We start from the raw sequence: 13,815 nt of genomic DNA on the forward strand, positions 1-13,815 counted from the left end.
ACCCCAATGTCGATTTACGAGAATCTCTATTGGTTTGAAAGTCAAAATCTGTGTATCCTGTAAGGATCAGATCCTTATCTCCATACATGAGCATAAAGTCCCTCGTTCTCCGAAGATACTTGAGGATCGTCTTGACCGCCGTCCAGTGATCAAATTCTGGATTGGACTGATAACAACTGATAATTCTGGATTGCATACATTAAGCTTCCAACAGCTGAAGCATAGGGAATCCATCTCATTTCCTCAACCTCTTGAGGTGCCTTAGGATATTAATCCTTAGACAAAACGATTCCATGCCTGAAGGGTAGCAAACCCCTCTTGGAATCCTGCATCATGTACCTGATCAACATTTGATCGATGTACGATGCTTGAGACAAGGCTAACCTCTCTTGTTCATACGATCCTGAATGATTTGGATCCCTAGAACATATTGTGCCTCACCTAAATCTTTCATTTGGAACTAGGATGCTAACAATTTCTTAATGTTAGTCAAAAACCCTACATCATTCCCAATGAGTCAGATATCATCCACATACAGTACTAGGAAAGCTACTGAGCTGTTGATGATCTTCTTGTAAACACAAAGCTCATCAACGTTTTGATCAAAGCCAAATGATTTGACCGCACTGTCAAACCTAATGTTCCATGATCTAGATGCATGTTTCAGCCTATAAATGGACCTATTAAGCTTGCAAAATTTTTGCTCTTGATATGGAACTATGAACCCCTCTGGTTGAGACATGTATATGGTCTCCTCAAGATTATCATTAAGAAAGGAAATCTTGACGTCCATTTGCCATATCTCATAATCATAAAATGTAGCTATGGACAGGAGTATCCTGATAGACTTCAGCATGACAACAGGTGAGAAAGTTTCCTCATATTTCACTCCCTCAACCTGGGTATAACCCTTTTCCACGAGTCTAGCCTTAAAGGTTTGCACCTTTCCATCTATACCTCGCTTTCACTTATAGATCTACTTACACCCTATAGGTCTTACCCCATCAGGCGGATCTACAAGCTTTTGGACATTGTGAAGTACATAGACTCAATTTCCTGGTTTATGGCTTTAATCCACTCATTCTTTCAACATCCTCCATTGCTTGTTTAAAAGACAATGGATCCTTGACCCTATCATTAGAAATGACATTCTAGGCTTCAGTCAAACCCATGTAGCGATCCAGTGGGTTCACAACCCTCCCACTATGTTGAGATAGTCTCAATACTTGAGCTGGTTGATAAGATATACCGACATCAACAATTCTTGTTGATCTATCAGTTTGTTCAACAACTCTTGTTGAACCCTCAGTAGTTTCAGTCTCACTAGAAATCTCACGTAAAACAAGCTTACTTCATGGCTTATGATCCCTGATGTGGTATTCTTCCAAGAAGATAACATTTGTAGAAACAAACACTTTGTTCTCACTTGGATCATAGAAGTATCCACCCCTCGTTTCCCTGGGGTAGCCTACAAAGAGGCGAACTTTCAAACGCGGTTCCAACTTTTTCGGGTTAGTCACAAGCACATGGGTCAGACAACCCCAAACCCTGAAGTGGCGTAATCTACCTTTACGACCTCTCCACAACTCAAAAGGTGTTTCAGAAACACTTTTCAATGGAACGTTGTTCAGAATATAACTTTTCAAGTGTTCAGAATAAATAAACACTTTATTCTCAGAAAAAGATACGGTATAACCTTATTCAATGAGACAAGAAACCGAGATAAGTTCTTCTTGATATGAGGAACTACGAAAACATTATCCAGTAACAGATAACGTTTCTTGTCCAAAAATAACTTCAGTCTGCCTACAGCAACAGCTAAAACAACCTCACCAGCGACTCAAAGAGTCAACTCTCCCTGTGGCAACATTTGCCAGGAATTGAATCCTTGGTAAGAGCTGCCTACTTACTCAACTGAGGCAGTTGCCTGCTTAATCAACCAAAATTTCCAAACTCAACTTTGAGCTTGTATAACTCTTTTTCTAGACTTTATTTTGGAAAATTTCCTTCTTAAAACTTGTTTATAAATGTCTTAACTTTCTCCTTAAAATTTGAGCTTCGGATTCTTCTTGGTTTGCCCCAAAATCTTCAATCTTCACCCCTAGCTCAAGTTACCCGAGAGCTTGGACTGCCTGGGTAAATCTTCAAATTTCAACTCGAATTCTTGGGAGATTCCTTTCGACAGCCCAAGAGCTTCATCAAACTCATCAACCTTCAAATGGGCTCTGGAATTTCTTCTCTGACTCAAGTAAAATGGCTAAACCAAGAGCCTCATCAACTTCCTTTTTTTTAAAGTAGAAAATGCATTGCCTCAACTCCAGATTAAGGTGCCAAGTAGCCCACTAAGTGGGTTTAATTTCCTTAACCTCGATAGCTGGTCCACTTAGGTCAGTGATTAAGCTGAGAGATTCCTCTAATCCCCAATGCATGCCTCCCTCAAACGCTTCTCACCAGTGCATGGTTCACTCGACCACACGCCCATGCTTGACAACTGCATGCTTCAGCGCCTCTTCACGCCAACGCTTAGGCCAGTGTCACATGGCTTCACTTGCTCGCAAGCATCATGCTTGGCTATCACACACACAAGTTGCACCAGCTCCTAAGGCATCCTTGCCCAATGCTGTGTGCATCCATATCTTCCCAACCTCAACACCTTGCTTGGCTAACGCATAGACCATACTCACATGCCCATGCACTGCATGTCTCGCCTATGCGTCAATGCTTCCTTACCAACATGTGTTGCCTTGCCTTCATCCTCACCTCAACATAAGTCTTGCACCCAACCAACCTCGTTAGACGCATATGGCTACCGCACGCCTGCTTGGTCATCAAGCCTATTAAGGCTACCAACACTTAGTCAGATTTCCCTCTTCTAACCAAACACATTTGCACTTAATACCCGAAGGTCTTTAGGATTCAACTCTTTGAGTCTTTTCCTTCTTCTACCCTTCATTCTCAAACTTTTTCCTACAAGCATGTTGCTATCATAAGTTAAATCATACTTAACATTATTAATTATACATCTTAAGTAACGAAAATAAGGCTTGGGGTTTATAATTTATCTCCCCCTTATAAAAATTTCATCCTTGAAATTTTGCTTCGAGTTCACTAGTCGAATAATTAAGGGTATATGTTCCTCATTTGTTCTTCAGTCTCCCAGGTGGCTTCTTCAATCTCATGATTTCTCCACAATACCTTCACTAATGGTATTATTTTATTCCTCAAGACCTGCTCCTTTCTATCAAGGATTTCCAGTGGTTCTTCTTCATAAGTTAAATCTTCTTTTAACTGTATTGGCTGCTCTGGCAGCACATGAGCAGGATTTGGTACATACTTCCTCAATATTGACACATGGAAGACATTATGAATCCGAGACAATTCTGTAGGTAAGATAACCTATACTTGTTAGGCCAATATGCTCCACTATCTCATATGGGCCTATATATCTCGGACTTAGCTTTCCTTTCCTGCCAAATGAGTATTCCCTTCTAAGAAGATAACCTAAGGCATATCTGATCACCTATCTCAAATTCCAAATCTCTTCTTCGCTTATGGGCGTAACTTTTCTGCCTATCTTGGGTTGTTTTCAAATTTTCTCTGATCAGCTTAACATTATCTTATGTTGTACCAGTTCTAGCCCTAACAACTTCCTTTCTCCAACCTCATTCCAACATATTGGCGTACGACAAGGTCTACCATACAAAGCCTCGTACGGAGCCATTCCTATACTAGAATGATAGCTATTATTATACGCAAACTCTATTAATGACAGGTGTGTATCCCAATTTCCTTTAAATTGCAGTACACATGCTCTCAACATGTCCTCCAATGTCTGAATGGTCCGCTCTAATTGACCATTGATCTGCGGATGAAAATTCATATTGAAACGTAACTTAATACCCATGGCTTTCTATAGACTAGGCCAGAACTTCAAAGTGAACCTCAGATCTTGATTTAATACTATTGATATTGAAGCTCCATACTGACTTTACTATCCTGTCAACATACAGCTTGGCCAACCTATCTAGGGTAAATGTGACTTTTACTAATAAAAACTTAGTTGTCTTCACCTATCAACAATTACCCAAATTTTGTCATAACTTGAGGATGTCCTGGGTAAACAAAATAGGAAATCCATCGTGATATGCTTCCACTTTAACACTGGTAGTGGACTAAGTAATCCTGGTAGTTTTTGCGGTCCAGGCTTTACCTGATGACAAATCAAACATTTATCGACAAACTCGGTTATCTCTCTTTTCATACCAGACCACCAGCACAACTTCTTTAATGTTATATACATCTTCGTATTGCCTGGATGCATAGCATAAGCGAAACTATGAGCTTCTTCTAAGATGGCTTTTTTCAATGCTTGATTACTAGGTACACATACCCTTCCTTCCTTAAGTAGGACTCCATCTGTTCTTAACTCTAATCTGACTTGTGGTTCTTTTTTACTTCTTCTGTTATCCTTTGGAGATTAGGATCTCCTAACTGCCCACAAAGAATATCATCAATTAGAGTGGGTCGTACCAGAAATGACGCTATCGAACTCCTTGCTTGGCCGACTGCTAAAATAGCATCAACACTCTTTAATTCCTACAACAGAATCCCTCGAGCAGTGCAAAGGGTAGCTTTCCCTGATCCCGATTTCCTACTTAGAGCATCAGCTACTACATTAGCTTTTCCTAGATGATACTTAATAGTACAATCATAATCTTTGATCAGCTCTGACCACCTTCTTTGTCTTAAGTTCAGTTCCTTCTTATCAAAGATTTACTTCAAGCTCTTATGATCAATGTAAATGTGGCATCGCTCTCCAAATAGATAATGCCTCCAAATCTTCATAGCTAAGACTACAGTTGCCAACTCCAAATCATAAGTAGGATAATTACATTCGTGCTTCTTTAATTGTCTAGAAGCATAAGCTACTACTCTTCCTTCCTACATTAAAACACATCTTAGTTCTTATCTGGATGCATCACAATAAATCTCAAACTCCTTACCTGGGGTAGGAAGAGTAAGTTTCAGTGCAGACACTAGTCTTTGCTTCAACTCCTAGAAACTTTGCTCACATTCACGCGACCATTCAAACTTCACATCTTTTCTCGTCAGACTAGTCAATGGAAGAGCTATCTTTGAGAAGCCTTCCACAAATCTCCTATAGTAATTTACTAGCCAAAAAACTGTGTACCTCAAATACTGTAGTAGTCCGCTCCCAATTTACTATCACTTCTCTTCTGGGGGTCTACACTAACTCCTTTAGTTGACACCACATGTCCTAAAAACACAACCTGATCAAAAATCGCACTTGCTGAACTTAACATACAACTTCTTCTCTCGTAATGTCTGAAGCATGGTCCTCATATGTTCCTCATGTTTTCCCTTTTACCAGAGTATACTAGACCATCGATAAAAACAATCACAAACTGATCCAGATAAGGATGAAATATCCTATTCATTAGTTCCATGAATACCACATGGGCATTCGTCAAACCAAACGGCATTACTAAGAACTCATAGTGTCCATATTTTGTTTTGAAAGCAGTCTTGGGAGCATCTGCTTCTTTAACCTTTAATTGATAGTATCCTGATCTCAGATCTATTTTGGAGAACATCGTGGCTCTCTTTAGCTGATAAAAAAGATCATCGATACAAGGTAATGGATACTTGTTCCTGATCGTCACCTTATTCAACTGTCTGTAATCAATACATAACCTGAGAGTGCCATCTTTCTTCTTCACAAACAGAACTGGTACTCCCCACGATGACACATTAGATCTAATATACCCCTTGTCCACCAACTCCTATAATTGTACCTTTAGCTTCTTTAACTCAGCCAATGACATCCTTATGGGACTTAAGAAATAGGAGTTGTAGCTGGAATCAAATCAATAGTGAACTCCACTTCCCTATCAGGTGGCAAGCCTAATAACTTCTCAGGAAATACATCAAGAAATTCCTGAACAACCGGCATGTTTTCTGGCTTCAACTTCTTATCCTATGAAGCAATTACATGTGCCAGATAGGCTACACGTCCCTTGCTCGATAGTTTTCTACCTTTAACCGTTGATATCAAACTACTAGGGAAAAGTCTTTTACTTCCAACAAATAATATCTCCTTCTCTCCTAGCCTTTTAAACATTGCCTCCTTCTTAAAACAATCAACAGAGGCATCAAACTCAAGTAATTCTAAAGGAATCAAATTAACCAATAAACTTTGGTTTTCAATCACTACCTCACGATTCCTATAATACTCTCATACTACTAATACGTCCCCAATAGGCGCAGAAATGAATAACTCATCAAACATGCTTTCTAGCATTCTATCTATATGCGATGCAAACATGCTAGAAATGAATGAATGAGTAGCACTAGGATCTAATAATATATAAGCAGACTGGTTACATAGTTACAACATCTGAAGACTTCTTTGCTTCCTAATGGGTCACTGCATATGCTCTACCCTGTTGTTAAGGTCATCCTGCTACTCTCTTCTGCTTGACTCCATTGGAACCCTCACCTCTGGCTCTAATTACCTTTGGTTGATCCACTGTTTGAGAAGTCATTTTCTATTCTGCTTGAGCCCCTCACATTAACTGTGGACAATCTTTCTTAAAAAGACTTGTTTGTCCACACGGGTAACAGACATTCCTGCCACTATAACATGTCCCCGAATGTTGCTTATTATAGCTCACACAATAAGGTTTCCTACCTGTGCTAGCTACAGACTTGCCAGTACGGCATATCCTAAATCTACTAGTTGAAACATCTGCCTGTCTCATTCTCTTCTTACTCGATCTCTGTTGGCTTGCAGCTCCATGTTCCTTCGGAACTCTTCGTTGTTCTTTGTTAACTAAGTTCCTCTCAACTCTGATAGTTGCCTCAACTAACTGAATAAAATTCATCTAGTTAGTTGTAAAGGTGACTGGTGTACGGATCTCTCCCCTCAATCCATTCTCAAATCTTTTGCATCTATCTTTCTCTTCTGCTATGATCGGAAAGGCATACTGAGATAACTCAGTAAACTTCTGCTCATATTCAGCGACTGTCATCGATCCCTAAACTAACCTGAAGAACTCATCTCTCTTGGCTTCCTTGAATGAACTGGGATAATATTTCTCCTTAAAGGCTTTTCTAAACTCCACCCATGTCATAGCCTCAGATCTATTCTGTCATACCCCGCTACAGATTACCCTCTTAACCTGGATGGAGTGGTGACTGCAGCAGTTACCAACCCTTTTGCTGGCACTTACTGCCCATCTAACCTGTTAAATTTTCTCAAACCCTGAATAAGTACATTTCATCAATATACTGAACACATTAACTCAGAACTTAACACATTTACATTACAGGGTTTCATAGCATTGTTCATACATGAATATTACAACTTAGTGAGCCCCATCTAGAATACTAGTCCCTATATGATAGACACGTGTACTAACTAATACAGGTCTTCAATTAAGTTTCCTTCAACCTGGCTCTTTGAGTGACAAAGCAGCAGAAAAGTCTTTTGGGAACTGACCGCTACCTGAAAGGAAAAATTTGAAAACATGAGCTAAAAGCCCAGTGAGTGACTAACATTTAAAGCATAACTTTCATACATAAATTTGATATTAAAACTGAAAGCTTTAACTGAAAACATAAACTTGGCAACTATTATTCATGTCATCATTAACATCACATAGCACTTTTCATTCTTTGCTAGACTATGCCTTAGTCTATTAGTCTAAAGTGGCCCTTTTGCTCACTCTTTATCCTTCTTTACTGCATTACTACTTAACTGGGAAGGAACCCTTTTGTTCACTTTCTAAAAACATAATTTGCAACCTTAGTTGAGAGAGAACCTTTACTCAATTCCTTAACGCCAATTCATAGTTTGTGTGGAGTGATCTCAACACTACCAATAACAACTTTTCTTACATTCGTGTGATTCTAGTTTAAGTACCGTAATAACTTAGGTACTACTACTTAGATACCTTCTCCGTGTCCTTCAGTATTGAGCTATTGAAATCTAAGACTAAGCTTCAGTACCTTCTCATCTAGTCCTTCAGTACTGAGCTACTCAAAGCTATGATTGAGCTTCAGTACCTTCTCATCTAGTCCTTCCATACTGAGCTCATACTGAACTTGCATATTCTTATCTCTTAATGACTTAGTTGCCCAAAAGCATTCTATACTAATGCATCCTCATGTTCATTGAAAGCATAGCATAAACATAACATTAATGTGAGATACGTTGCTTGGTAACTATTTGAGAATAGTTGTCATAAATAGCTTTCAGTAAACATGCATTGCTAGACATTCATAAGTATTAGCAATTTACTTAAAACATTTAAAGCATTTAGAGTCATTCACAGTCTTTGGCAATCCTCTTCATGTGTATGCTCATTGTACGTTGAACACTTAGCCAAATTCTTAGGCCTTTTCATTACCATGCGTCCATGGCTTGCTTTAGGCGTTCAAGCTTCCTATGTGACCAAGCTTTCAGCCCATGCCTACTGCTCATCACATGACCCATCGCATAGCAACCTTTGCACCCATCGTTTAGCTCATGCGCCCGTCTTGTGGCACATCAACACATGCTTCATGCGTTCGTCTAGCTGCGCTCATGGACAGTCGCATAGCAACCTTTGCGCCCATCGTTTAGCTCATACGCCCGTCTAATGGCACATCAACGCATAACCCATGCGTTCGGTTAGTTGCGCCCATAAACTCCAATGCAACCTTGCCCTAATACCTTGTGCGCCTGCCTGTAGGATCCAACACCCACACAACACTTGCGCTTACGACTTCAATATGTGTTGCATGGTTTAATGCTTCTCATTGCATCCTTGCGCCAATTCAGCCTTCAACGCATGCACTCAGCATCATCGTCAAGCACTTCAAGCTGCTTGCTTGTTCAACCCAAGCAGTTGTCTACTTGCTCAAGATTCCATGTTTAACTTACAATTTTAATAACTAATTTTCCAGGCCTTTTCTCAAGAAATTTCCTTCTACAAACATTCTCTAAAATGTCTTNTTCCATGTTTAACTTACAATTTTAATAACTAATTTTCCAGGCCTTTTCTCAAGAAATTTCCTTCTACAAACATTCTCTAAAATGTCTTAGCAAGCTTGCCTTAAAATTTCAGTTCTGAATTCCTCGTGGTTGAGTCGGAATCCTCAGATCATCAAGACTGGCCCAAACTTACCCAGAATTCGACCTTCAGCCGAATTCTTCACTCTTCAGCTCAATTTCGCTAGAATTTCCTTCCGGAATTTCAACCTCAGCAACTAGACACACTCAGGATTTGAATGGCTTTGAAATTACTCCATGTGGTCGAGTAAATTTCTCCAAACCTCTCTTTGAAGTCGAGTTTCCCCTTTTAAACTAGCAGTTGCATGTTCTCCTTTTAACATCAAGCTGCCACCTCATCCTTAAGGGATAATATCAAACATGAGTATGACAGCTAGCTTAGCTGATCAATCACTAAGATGATCCTTCCCTCTTGGTTATTGATGCAAGGGTCAACTCCCAAACCAAAGCTTGCAATCACATAGTCGCATGCCTCCTCCACAATGCATCGCCCAAACTGGCTAACGCATAGCTCACTTAGAGGCCATTGCATCCCTCCTTTGATCGCATACTCCTAAGCCAACGCATGTCCTAGCCTACGCATAGCTTAGTCCTATCCTATCATATCAACCAAGCATTAGGCCTTCCTCGTTTCATAGCATAACTTTAGCGTGCATCGAGTTTCAACGCCTTGCGCACATCGCATACTCCATCATATAGCGCCCAGCGCCTATTGTCTAGTGTTGATGCCGATTGTGCAATGCCAACGCCTCATCGCTTAACGCTATCGTCCATCACATAGCGCGACCCTTTGCATTGTCTAGCGCCACACCTTGGGCCTGTCTCTTATACACATCTAGATGTGTATAAGAGACAGCCCTTATCTTCAACACTTAGCCTCTACAAGCCTTGGTTGCTACACACGCAACCCCATGCATCCACACTTCTCCATCAACGCATGCCTACACTTTGCTTCCATACTTAGCCAATTTTCACTTGTTATATTATCTAAAACTCNTCATCTAGCGCCACACTTTACTGCACAGTCGCCTATAGCATCGCTTAACTTCGCGCATTTGCTACACGGTCGCCTACCCCATCGCGTAGCACCGCTCATCTGCTAGACGATCGCCTACCTCATTGTGTAGCGCCACTCATCTTCTACATGATCGTCCATCACACACATCTCCAACATCGAGTGCTTATGCTCGCGCACACTTGAGGCTGCCGCATGTTGTTCTATGCATAGCTTTTCTCTTCGCCATCCTTTGGCTTTCTTCAACGCCCAAATAACCTCGCAAACCCCTTGGCTGCGGCAAGCCTTATCAACGCATCATGCCTTTCAACTCATGCGTTTATCCTTAGTACCAACGCATAGTTTATCCCAGTCTTCAACACTTGGCCTCTACAAGCCTTGGTTGCTACACACGCAACCCCATGCGTCCACACGTCTCCATCAACGCATACCTACACTTGGCTTCCATACTTAGTCAATTTGCACTTGTTATATTATCTAAAACTCACTCATGACTAAGTATTTCTAACATTTAGAATTTTCTTCCTCCATCATCCTACTTTCTTTACCTCCTTTCCTAATTTTACTTAACATGCTTGTTACTCACTTATGTAGGAAAAATGGAGTATGGGGTTTACATATTCCTTCTGGCTTTGACAATCCTTCCAATATTTTTCAATTACTTTCTGAAGTAGAAACACTGTTAACCCGACCTTTCGGTCGTCAGAACATCGCATCACATTAAAACATTTCTCTATCAGGTCGAGCCAGATCTCAACATCTGCTGGATCTTTTGCACCTGCAAACGTCGTTGCACTTAAAATCTCTAGCCTTTCGGTGCCATATTTCTTCTTTGGATTCGCCTGCACGATCCCTACACTCGCCGCCAACCTCTAGGCGATCCTATCAAATACCCTATCCTCCATCTGAGGATCTGATCCAATCTGCGGGGTACTCAACTCACCCTCAAACGTCATTTTCTGCACTATTGGATCTCTACACTTTCTCTTAATTGGATCTAAATCCCTTCGAACCTATGGATCTCTAGCGGTTGGGTCAAGGTCCCCATCTATCACCTGCTTGCTTCGCCTACCACTTCTTCTCGACATCTTTACCTAGTTATAAAGTATACGTATTAGGGACTTACAATATTGACATGAACTAATGCATGAATTCTCTCTTTCTCAAAACCTTATGCTCTAATACCAACTTGTCATACCCCCTCCCAGATTACCCTCTTAATCCAAGAGAGAATGTGATAACAATAGTTACCAACCTTTTTATGGCACTTACTGCCCATCTCGACTTCCTTAACCTACTTACTAACGCCCAGGCTACAAGACAACATTACATAGAACTCTTAACATCATTCATATATTAACCTGAGTAACCAGGGTTCCGATCATAATGCACACGCAACATATTTACAGAAACAAAACTCAGTGGGCCCCAATACTCTTCCTTAATCCCTAAATATGAACATAACATTAACACAGACATAGCCAAGATAAACATTTAATCTTCCTTTAACGTCTAGCTTGGCTTTGAGTGGCAGAGCAATAGTGCAGTTATCTTCTAGGGAATTGACCGCTACCTGAGAAAAAAAACATTGGAAAGAATGAGCTACTAGCTTATTGAGTGACCATTTAAAAACATTTATACTGAAAACTGCCAAGCAAACTCATGCTTAAAACTTTTAACATAAAACTACTGAAACTTATGTAGCTAATGCATAAAACGTTTAAATTCTGAAGCTTCATAAAACGTCATTACTTAAACCTTAGTTGAGACAACCCTTTTGCTCAATCCCTCAACGTCAACCCTTAATTGGTATGGAGTGATCTCAACACAATCAATGTACACGTGGTAATAACTAAGTATCGTCATATCTTAGGTACTAGAGAGCCAAGATACATTCTCAAGAGTCCTTCAGTATCGGGTTCAACATTAAAACATCTACCCCAAATACCTTCCCGAAGTTCTTCAATATCGGGTTCATCATAACACTTATGCCTTTGAATAAAATATACGTTGTAAAATAGAATCATAGGTTTAAACACCATAAAACATAAGGCATCAATCAACGCATACTTCATAAATATACTAGTGGAAATCATTTAAATCATGCTTTCATTAACTCTTCTTTAAACTAAGCATGTGTTAAAGAAAACTAGTTTGCTTGGAAATCTCTTTTGCAATGCTAACATTCAAAGCATGTATCAGTAGCTTTTAATAAAAACATGCATTCATTTAAGCATTTGTAGAATCGTTAAACTTTGTCACTCACAAGTTTAGAAGTCTTTCCTAGAGTTGATAGGCCTTCCCTATTGGCGTTTATCCTGTAGAAATGATAAACATTTGTGGTCAATACCAATGGCTTCTTAATGAGCCTAACTCATAATAACAAGCTTAACATTTAGTCGTAAGTGTCAATGCATGACCACTAACACATGGCATACTTAGAAGATACCTTAGGTCAAATGGCTAAGTGATGCGGCAGCAAGCGCTCACTCCTTGTGCTAGACCTCACTCACAAGCCCACGCATTGCGCACCTTGCTTAAGCGTCAACGCTCGCTCATCAACACAGCTACGCACGTCTTTTTGCACACCACAACGCCTTGCACCCCACAACGCAACCCTTGCACGCATGCTTGGCGCAACGCCTTGTCCTCGCACGCACATCCACAGCACCTCTGCCTGAGTCGAGCTGCCTGCTTACTCAACTAAAGCAGCTGCCTATTTAATCAACCAAAATTTCCAAATTCAACTTTGAGCTCGTATAACTCTTTTTCTAGACTTATTTCAAAAAATTTCCTTCTTCAAACTTGTTTATAAATGTCTTAACTTGCTTACCCTAAAATTTGAGCTTCAGATTCTTCTTACTGCCCAAAAATCTTCAATCTTCACCCCTAGCTTAAATTACCCGAAAACTGGGCCTACCTAGGTAAATCTTCAAATTTCAACTCGAATTCTTGGGAGATTCCTTCCAACAACCCAAGAGCTTCATCAGCACTCATCAACCTTCAAATGGGCTCTGGAAATTCTTCTTTGACTCAAGTAAAATGACTAAACCGAGAGCCTCATCAGCTTCCCTCTTTTTATAATAAAAAATGCATTGCCTTAACTCAAGATTAAGGTGTTAGCTAGCCCACTAAGTGGGTTTGATTTCTTTAACGTCTATTCACATCGACACATAGGCCAATGTCGCACGACTTCACTTGCTCGCAAACATCACGCTCGACTATCACACACACAAGCTACACCAACGCCTAAGGCATCCTTGCCCAATGCTACGTGCATCTGTATCTTCCTAACCTCAACACCTCGCTTGGCCAATGCATAAACCATGCTCACACACCCATGCACTCCACACCTCACCTATACGTCAACGCTTCCTTACCAACACGTGCTGCCTTGCCTTCATTCTCGTCTCAACATAAGTCTTACACCCAACCAACCTCGTTAGACGCATGATTGTCACACGCCTCCTTGGTCATTAGGCCTATTAAGGCTACCAACACTTAGATCTCCCTCTTCTAACCAAACACATTTACATTTAATACTCGAAAGTCCTTTAGGATCAACTCTTTTTGAGTCTTTTCCTTCTTCTATCCTTCCCTCTCAAACATTTTCCTACAAGCATGTTGCTATCATAAGTTAATCTACTTAACATTATTAATTATACATACTTAAGTAGGAAAAACAAGGCTCGAGATTTACACGAGTCATTTGAACCACCCTATT

General features: G+C 40.3%; 1 long non-coding RNA gene across 1 annotated transcript; it reads right to left on the reverse strand.

Annotated features, from left to right (window-relative positions):
• Positions 1–11,447: 11,447 nt before the first annotated feature.
• Positions 11,448–13,071, reverse strand: LOC120089353. Its single transcript, XR_005485153.1, has 3 exons — positions 12,541–13,071; positions 12,358–12,409; positions 11,448–11,664 (listed from the first exon to the last, which is right to left on the reverse strand). It is a non-coding gene; the product is annotated as an uncharacterized LOC120089353 (long non-coding RNA).
• Positions 13,072–13,815: the final 744 nt, after the last annotated feature.

Source organism: Benincasa hispida, chromosome 10 (genome assembly GCF_009727055.1).
Source record: "Benincasa hispida cultivar B227 chromosome 10, ASM972705v1, whole genome shotgun sequence".
Lineage (NCBI taxonomy): Eukaryota > Viridiplantae > Streptophyta > Magnoliopsida > Cucurbitales > Cucurbitaceae > Benincasa > Benincasa hispida.